The 9,829-nt window shown below is 39.9% G+C and overlaps 1 long non-coding RNA gene across 2 annotated transcripts; it reads left to right on the top strand.

Moving 5' to 3' along the window:
• The first annotated feature begins 601 nt into the window (after positions 1 to 601).
• LOC127925193 (uncharacterized) lies at positions 602 to 4,178 on the top strand. Of its 2 annotated transcripts, none has more exons than XR_008120037.1 (3): positions 602 to 624; positions 3,199 to 3,230; positions 4,063 to 4,178. It is a non-coding gene; the product is annotated as an uncharacterized LOC127925193 (long non-coding RNA). The 2 variants fall into 2 exon arrangements; XR_008120038.1 differs by lacking the exon at positions 3,199 to 3,230 and adding an exon at positions 1,034 to 1,065 and having other exon boundaries at positions 4,063 to 4,158.
• The last annotated feature ends 5,651 nt before the right edge of the window (positions 4,179 to 9,829 follow it).

Here is a 9,829-nt window from a genome sequence, read left to right as displayed (position 1 = left end):
AGGGAGTACCAGGTTATAACATGACTATATACAGGTAATAACATGGCTATATACAGGGAGTACCAGGTAATGACATGACTATATACAGGTAATAACATGACTATATACAGGAGGTAATAACATGGCTATATACAGGGTGTACCAGGTAATAACATGGCTATATACAGGGAGTACCAGGTAATAACATGGCTATATACAGGGAGTACCAGGTAATAACATGGCTATATACAGGGAGTACCAGGTAATAACATGGTTATATACAGGAGTACCAGGTAATAACATGGTTATATACAGGGAGTACCAGGTAATAACATGGCTATATACAGGGAGTACCAGGTAATAACATGGCTATATACAGGAGTACCAGGTAATAACATGGCTATATACAGGAGTACCAGGTAATAACATGGTTATATACAGGGAGTACCAGGTAATAACATGGTTATATACAGGGAGCACCAGGTAATAACATGGCTATATACAGGTAATAACATGACTATATACAGGTAATAACATGGCTATATACAGGGAGTACCAGGTAATAACATGGTTATATACAGGTAATAACATGGCTATATACAGGAAGTACCAGGTAATAACATGGCTATATACAGGGAGTACCAGGTAATAACATGGCTATATACAGGGAGTACCAGGTAATAACATGGTTATATACAGGGAGTACCAGGTAATAACATGGCTATATACAGGGAGTACCAGGTAATAACATGGTTATATACAGGGAGCACCAGGTAATAACATGGCTATATACAGGGAGTACCAGGTAATAACATGGCTATATACAGGAAGTACCAGGTAATAACATGGTTATATATAGGGAGTACCAGGTAATAACATGTCTATATACGGGGAGTACCAGGTAATAACATGGTTATATACAGGAGTAAATAACATGGTTATATACAGGGAGTACCAGGTAATAACATGGTTATATACAGGAAGTACCAGGTAATAACATGGTTATATACAGGGAGTACCAGGTAATAACATGGCTATATACAGGGAGTACCAGGTAATACCATGGCTATATACAGGGAGTACCAGGTAATAACATGGTTATATACAGGGAGGTAATAACATGGTTATATACAGGGAGTACCAGGTAATAACATGGTTATATACAGGGAGGTAATAACATGGCTATATACAGGGAGTACCAGGTAATAACATGGCTATATACAGGGAGTACCAGGTAATAACATTGCTATATACAGGGAGGTAATAACATGGCTATATACAGGGAGTACCAGGTAATAACATGACTATATACAGGGAGTACCAGGTAATAACATGACTATATACAGGGAGGTAATAACATGGCTATATACAGGGAGTACCAGGTAATAACATGGCTATATACAGGTAATAACATGGCTATATACATGAAGTACCAGGTAATAACATGGCTATATACAGGGATTACCAGGTAATAACATGGCTATATACAGGGATTACCAGGTAATAACATGGCTATATACAGGGAGTATCAGGTAATAACATGGTTATATACAGGGAGTACCAGGTAATAACATGGCTATATACAGGGAGTACCAGGTAATAACATGGTTATATACAGGGAGGTAATAACATGGTTATATACAGGGAGTACCAGGTAATAACATGGTTATATACAGGGAGTACCAGGTAATAACATGGTTATATACAGGGAGCACCAGGTAATAACATGGCTATATACAGGGAGTACCAGGTAATAACATGGCTATATACAGGGAGTACCAGGTAATAACATGACTATATACAGGTAATAACATGACTATATACAGGGAGGTAATAACATGGCTATATACAGGGAGTACCAGGTAATAACATGGCTATATACAGGGAGTACCAGGTAATAACATGGCTATATACAGAGAGTACCAGGTAATAACATGACTATATACAGGGAGTACCAGGTAATAACATGGCTATATACAGGGAGTACCAGGTAATAACATGGTTATATACAGGGAGTACCAGGTAATAACATGGTTATATACAGGGAGCACCAGGTAATAACATGGCTATATACAGGAGTACCAGGTAATAACATGGCTATATACAGGGAGTACCAGGTTATAACATGGTTATATACAGGAGTACCAGGTAATAACATGGCTATATACAGGGAGTACCAGGTAATAACATGACTATATAGGGAGTACAGGTAATAACATGACTATATACAGGGAGGGTAATAACATGGCTATATACAGGGAGTACCAGGTAATAACATGGCTATATACAGGGAGTACCAGGTAATAACATGGCTATATACAGGGAGTACCAGGTAATAACATGACTATATACAGGGAGTACCAGGTAATAACATGGCTATATACAGGGAGTACCAGGTAATAACATGGTTATATACAGGGAGTACCAGGTAATAACATGGTTATATACAGGGAGCACCAGGTAATAACATGGCTATATACAGGGAGTACCAGGTAATAACATGGTTATATACAGGTACCAGGTAATAACATGACTATATACAGGAAGTACCAGGTAATAACATGGCTATATACAGGGAGTACCAGGTAATAACATGGCTATATACAGGGAGTACCAGGTAATAACATGGTTATATACAGGGAGTACCAGGTAATAACATGGTTATATACAGGGAGTACCAGGTAATAACATGGTTATATACAGGGAGTACCAGGTAATAACATGACTATATACAGGGAGTACCAGGTAATAACATGGCTATATACAGGGAGTATCAGGTAATAACATGGTTATATACAGGGAGTACCAGGTAATAACATGGCTATATACAGGGAGTACCAGGTAATAACATGGTTATATACAGGGAGCACCAGGTAATAACATGGCTATATACAGGGAGTACCAGGTAATAACATGGCTATATACAGGAAGTACCAGGTAATAACATGGTTATATACAGGGAGTACCAGGTAATAACATGGCTATATACAGGGAGTACCAGGTAATAACATGGTTATATACAGGGAGGTAATAACATGGTTATATACAGGGAGTACCAGGTAATAACATGGTTATATACAGGAAGTACCAGGTAATAACATGGTTATATACAGGGAGTACCAGGTAATAACATGGCTATATACAGGGAGTACCAGGTAATAACATGGTTATATACAGGGAGTACCAGGTAATAACATAGCTATATACAGGGAGTACCAGGTAATACCATGGCTATATACAGGGAGTACCAGGTAATAACATGGTTATATACAGGGAGGTAATAACATGGTTATATACAGGGAGTACCAGGTAATAACATGGTTATATACAGGGAGGTAATAACATGGCTATATACAGGGAGTACCAGGTAATAACATGGCTATATACAGGGGAGGTAATAACATGGTTATATACAGGGAGTACCAGGTAATAACATGGTTATATACAGGGAGTACCAGGTAATAACATGGCTATATACAGGGAGTACCAGGTAATAACATGGTTATATACAGGGAGTACCAGGTAATAACATGGTTATATACAGGAGTACCAGGTAATAACATGGCTATATACAGGAGTACCAGGTAATAACATGGTTATATACAGGGAGTACCAGGTAATAACATGACTATATACAGGAGAGGTAATAACATGGCTATATACAGGAGTACCAGGTAATAACATGGCTATATACAGGGAGTAATAACATGGCTATATACATGAAGTACCAGGTAATAACATGGCTATATACAGGGATTACCAGGTAATAACATGGCTATATACAGGGAGTATCAGGTAATAACATGGTTATATACAGGGAGTACCAGGTAATAACATGGCTATATACAGGGAGTACCAGGTAATAACATGGTTATATACAGGGAGCACCAGGTAATAACATGGCTATATACAGGGAGTACCAGGTAATAACATGGTTATATACAGGGAGTACCAGGTAATAACATGGCTATATACAGGGAGTACCAGGTAATAACATGGTTATATACAGGGAGCACCAGGTAATAACATGGCTATATACAGGGAGTACCAGGTAATAACATGGTTATATACAGGGAGTACCAGGTAATAACATGGCTATATACAGGGAGTACCAGGTAATAACATGGCTATATACAGGGAGTACCAGGTAATAACATGGCTATATACAGGGAGTACCAGGTAATAACATGACTATATACAGGTAATAACATGACTATATACAGGGAGGTAATAACATGGCTATATACAGGAGTACCAGGTAATAACATGGCTATATACAGGAGTACCAGGTAATAACATGGCTATATACAGGGAGTACCAGGTAATAACATGACTATATACAGGAGTACCAGGTAATAACATGGTTATATACAGGGAGTACCAGGTAATAACATGGTTATATACAGGGAGTACCAGGTAATAACATGGCTATATACAGGGAGTACCAGGTAATAACATGGCTATATACAGGTAATAACATGGCTATATACAGGGAGTACCAGGTTATAACATGGTTATATATACAGGTAATAACATGGCTATATACAGGGAGTACCAGGTAATAACATGACTATATACAGGTAATAACATGACTATATACAGGGAGGTAATAACATGGCTATATACAGGGAGTACCAGGTAATAACATGGTTATATACAGGGAGTACCAGGTAATAACATGACTATATACAGGGAGTACCAGGTAATAACATGGCTATATACAGGGAGTACCAGGTAATAACATGGTTATATACAGGGAGTACCAGGTAATAACATGGTTATATACAGGGAGTACCAGGTAATAACATGGCTATATACAGGGAGTACCAGGTAATAACATGACTATATACAGGGAGTACCAGGTAATAACATGGCTATATACAGGGAGTACCAGGTAATAACATGGTTATATACAGGGAGTACCAGGTAATAACATGGTTATATACAGGGAGCACCAGGTAATAACATGGCTATATACAGGTAATAACATGACTATATACAGGGAGGTAATAACATGGCTATATACAGGGAGTACCAGGTAATAACATGGTTATATACAGGTAATAACATGGCTATATACAGGAAGTACCAGGTAATAACATGGCTATATACAGGGAGTACCAGGTAATAACATGGCTATATACAGGGAGTATCAGGTAATAACATGGTTATATACAGGGAGTACCAGGTAATAACATGGCTATATACAGGAGTACCAGGTAATAACATGGTTATATACAGGAGTACCAGGTAATAACATGGTTATATACAGGGAGTACCAGGTAATAACATGGCTATATACAGGAAGTACCAGGTAATAACATGGTTATATACAGGGAGTACCAGGTAATAACATGGCTATATACAGGGAGTACCAGGTAATAACATGGTTATATACAGGGAGGTAATAACATGGTTATATACAGGGAGTACCAGGTAATAACATGGTTATATACAGGAAGTACCAGGTAATAACATGGTTATATACAGGGAGTACCAGGTAATAACATGGCTATATACAGGGAGTACCAGGTAATAACATGGCTATATACAGGGAGTACCAGGTAATAACATGGTTATATACAGGGAGTACCAGGTAATAACATGGTTATATACAGGGAGTACCAGGTAATAACATGGTTATATACAGGGAGGTAATAACATGGCTATATACAGGGAGTACCAGGTAATAACATGGCTATATACAGGGAGGTAATAACATGGCTATATACAGGAAGTACCAGGTAATAACATGGCTATATACAGGGAGTACCAGGTAATAACATGGTTATATACAGGGAGTACCAGGTAATAACATGGCTATATACAGGGAGTACCAGGTAATACCATGGCTATATACAGGGAGTACCAGGTAATAACATGGTTATATACAGGGAGGTAATAACATGGCTATATACAGGGAGTACCAGGTAATAACATGGCTATATACGGGGAGGTAATAACATGGTTATATACAGGGAGTACCAGGTAATAACATGGTTATATACAGGGAGTACCAGATAATAACATGGTTATATACAGAGAGTACCAGGTAACAACATGGCTATATACAGGGAGTACCAGGTAATAACATGGCTATATACAGGAAGTACCAGGTAATAACTTGGTTATATACAGAGAGTACCAGGTAACAAACAACATGGCTATATACAGGAAGTACCAGGTAATAACATGGCTATATACAGGGAGTACCAGGTAATAACATGGCTATATACAGGAAGTACCAGGTAATAACATGGTTATATACAGAGAGTACCAGGTAACAACATGGCTATATACAGGAAATAACATGGCTATATACAGTTTTGACTGGGCTGAGCGGGAACTGTACTTCCTCAGTGGTAGGGAGGCGAGCAGGCCAGAGGTGGATGAACGCAGTGCCCTTGTTTGGGTGTAGGGCCTGATCAGAGCCTGGAGGTACTGAGGTGCCGTTCCCCTCACAGCTCCGTAAGCAAGCACCATGGTCTTGTAGCGGATGCGAGCTTCAACTGGAAGCCAGTGGAGAGAGCGGAGGAGCGGGGTGACGTGAGAGAACTTGGGAAGGTTGAACACCAGACGAGCTGCGGCGTTCTGGATGAGTTGTAGGGGTTTAATGGCACAGGCAGGGCCCAGCCCAGCCAACAGCGAGTTGCAGTAATCCAGACGGGAGATGACAAGTGCCTGGATTAGGACCTGCGCCGCTTCCTGTGTGAGGCAGGGTCGTACCAGGTAATAATATGGCTATATATATACAGGGAGTACCAGGTAATAACATGGTTATATACAGGAGTACCAGGTAATAACATGGTTATATACAGGAGTACCAGGTAATAACATGGTTATATACAGGAGTACCAGGTAATAACATGGTTATATACAGGTAATAACATGGCTATATACAGGAGTACCAGGTAATAACATGGTTATATACAGGGAGTACCAGGTAATAACATGGCTATATACAGGAGTACCAGGTAATAACATGGTTATATACAGGAGTACCAGGTAATAACATGGTTATAGGTAATAACAGGCTATATACAGGAAGTACCAGGTAATAACATGGTTATATACAGGTAATAACATGGCTATATACAGGAAGTACCAGGTAATAACATGGTTATATACAGGGAGTACCAGGTAATAACATGGTTATATACAGGGAGTACCAGGTAATAACATGGTTATATACAGGGAGTACCAGGTAATAACATGGCTATATACAGGGAGTACCAGGTAATAACATGGTATATACAGGGAGTACCAGGTAATAACATGGCTATATACAGGAGTACCAGGTAATAACATGGCTATATACAGGAGTACCAGGTAATAACATGGCTATATACAGGGAGTACCAGGTAATAACATGGTTATATACAGGTACCAGGTAATAACATGGCTATATACAGGAAGTACCAGGTAATAACATGGCTATATACAGGAGGGTAATAACATGGCTATATACAGGTAATAACATGGCTATATACAGGGAGTACCAGGTAATAACATGGCTATATACAGGAGTACCAGGTAATAACATGGCTATATACAGGGGTAGGTAATAACATGGCTATATACAGGGAGTACCAGGTAATAACATGGCTATATACAGGAAGTACCAGGTAATAACATGGTGATATACAGGAAGTACCAGGTAATAACATGGTTATATACAGGTAATAATACATGGCTATATACAGGAAGTACCAGGTAATAACATGGCTATATACAGGGAGTACAGGTAATAACATGGCTATATACAGGAAGTACCAGGTAATAACATGGTTATATACAGGGAGTACCAGGTAATAACATGGCTATATACAGGGAGTACCAGGTAATAACATGGCTATATACAGGAAGTACCAGGTAATAACATGGCTATATACAGGGAGTACCAGGTAATAACACGGTTATATACAGGAAGTACCAGGTAATAACATGGTTATATACAGGTAAGGTAATAACATGGCTATATACAGGAAGTACCAGGTAATAACATGGTTATATACAGGAGTACCAGGTAATAACATGGTTATATACAGGCATGGCTATATACAGGAAGTACCAGGTAATAACATGGCTATATACAGGGAGTACCAGGTAATAACAGGAGAGTACCAGGTAATAACATGGCTATATACAGGGAGTACCAGGTAATAACATGACTATATACAGGCCAGGTAATAACATGGTTATATACAGGGAGTACCAGGTAATAACATGGCTATATACAGGAAGTACCAGGTAATAACATGGTTATATACAGGAGTACCAGGTAATAACATGGTTATATACAGGGAGTACCAGGTAATAACATGGTTATATACAGGAAGTACCAGGTAATAACATGGCTATATACAGGAAGTACCAGGTAATAACATGGTTATATACAGGGAGTACCAGGTAATAACATGGCTATATACAGGAAGTACCAGGTAATAACATGGCTATATACAGGGAGTACCAGGTAATAACATGGCTATATACAGGTAATAACATGGCTATATACAGGAGTACCAGGTAATAACATGGCTATATACAGGGAGTACCAGGTAATAACATGGTATATACAGGGAGTACCAGGTAATAACATGACTATATACAGGTAATAACATGGCTTTATACAGGAGTACCAGGTAATGACATGGCTCACCGAGGTGAGGTTATCACAGAGGTAGGTTACCACAGAGGTGAGGTTAACACAGAGGTACAGTTAGCTCACAGTGGTGAGGTTAACAGTGGTAGTGGTAAGGTTAACACCATGCTCACCGAGGTACAGTTAGCTCACAGTGGTAGTGGTACAGGCTAGCTCACAGAGGTGAGGTTAGCTCACAGAGGTAGTGGTACAGGCTAGCTCACAGAGGTGAGGTTAGCTCACAGAGGTGAGGTTAGCTCACAGAGGTACAGTTAGCTCACAGTGGTAGTGGTAAGGCTAGCTCACAGAGGTGAGGTTAGCTCACAGAGGTGAGGTTAGCTCACAGTGGTAGTGGTAAGGTTAGCTCACCGAGGTACAGTTAGCTCACAGTGGTAGTGGTAATAACAGGCTATATCACAGAGGTGAGGTTAGCTCACAGAGGTGAGGTTAGCTCACAGAGGTAATAACAGTGGTAGTGGTAAGGCTAGCTCACAGGTACCAGGCTAATAGCTCACAGAGGTGAGGTAGTCGGTGAGGTTAGCTCACAGAGGTACAGTTAGCTCACAGTGGTAGTGGTAAGGCTAGCTCACAGAGGTACAGTTAATCACAGAGTGGTAGGTTAGCTCACAGGGTGAGGTTAGCTCACAGAGGTGAGGTTAGCTCACAGAGGTACAGTTAGCTAGATCTGTCACACTGACAGCAAGTAGGTGGTACAGGAAGTTCTAGATCTGGTCACACTGACAGGTCTCTCTGAGGTACCAGTTAATTCACATAGAAATGTTAGTTCTAGATCTGTCACAGACAGGTCTCTCTACAGGTTACTGACCAAATCACAGAGTTCCAGTACTCATTGGCGCCCAGGTTACATGTTAGTTCTAGATCTGTCACTCTCACTGACAGCAAGTCTCTCTTTACCGACCAAATTCACATAGAAATGTTAGTTCTATATCTGTCACTCTCACTGACAGCAAGTCTCTCTGCAGGTTACTGACCAAATGCACGGAGAAATGTTAGTTCTAGATCTGTCAGCCTCATTGCCAGTCTCTCTGCAGGTTGTGAGAACCCCAAGCCCTGTCAATCTCATTGAGAGTCTCTCTGCAGGTTGTGAGAACCCCAAGCCCTGTCAGTCTCATTGAGAGTCTCTCTCAGGTTGTGAGAACCCCAAGCCCTGTCAGTCTCATTGAGAGTCTCTCTGCAGGTTGTGATAAC

Source organism: Oncorhynchus keta, unplaced genomic scaffold, assembly GCF_023373465.1.
Source record: "Oncorhynchus keta strain PuntledgeMale-10-30-2019 unplaced genomic scaffold, Oket_V2 Un_contig_5250_pilon_pilon, whole genome shotgun sequence".
NCBI classification, from domain to species: Eukaryota; Metazoa; Chordata; class Actinopteri; order Salmoniformes; family Salmonidae; genus Oncorhynchus; species Oncorhynchus keta.
Note: the sequence above shows the minus strand (reverse complement) of the source record. Positions and strands in the feature narration are given on the sequence as shown.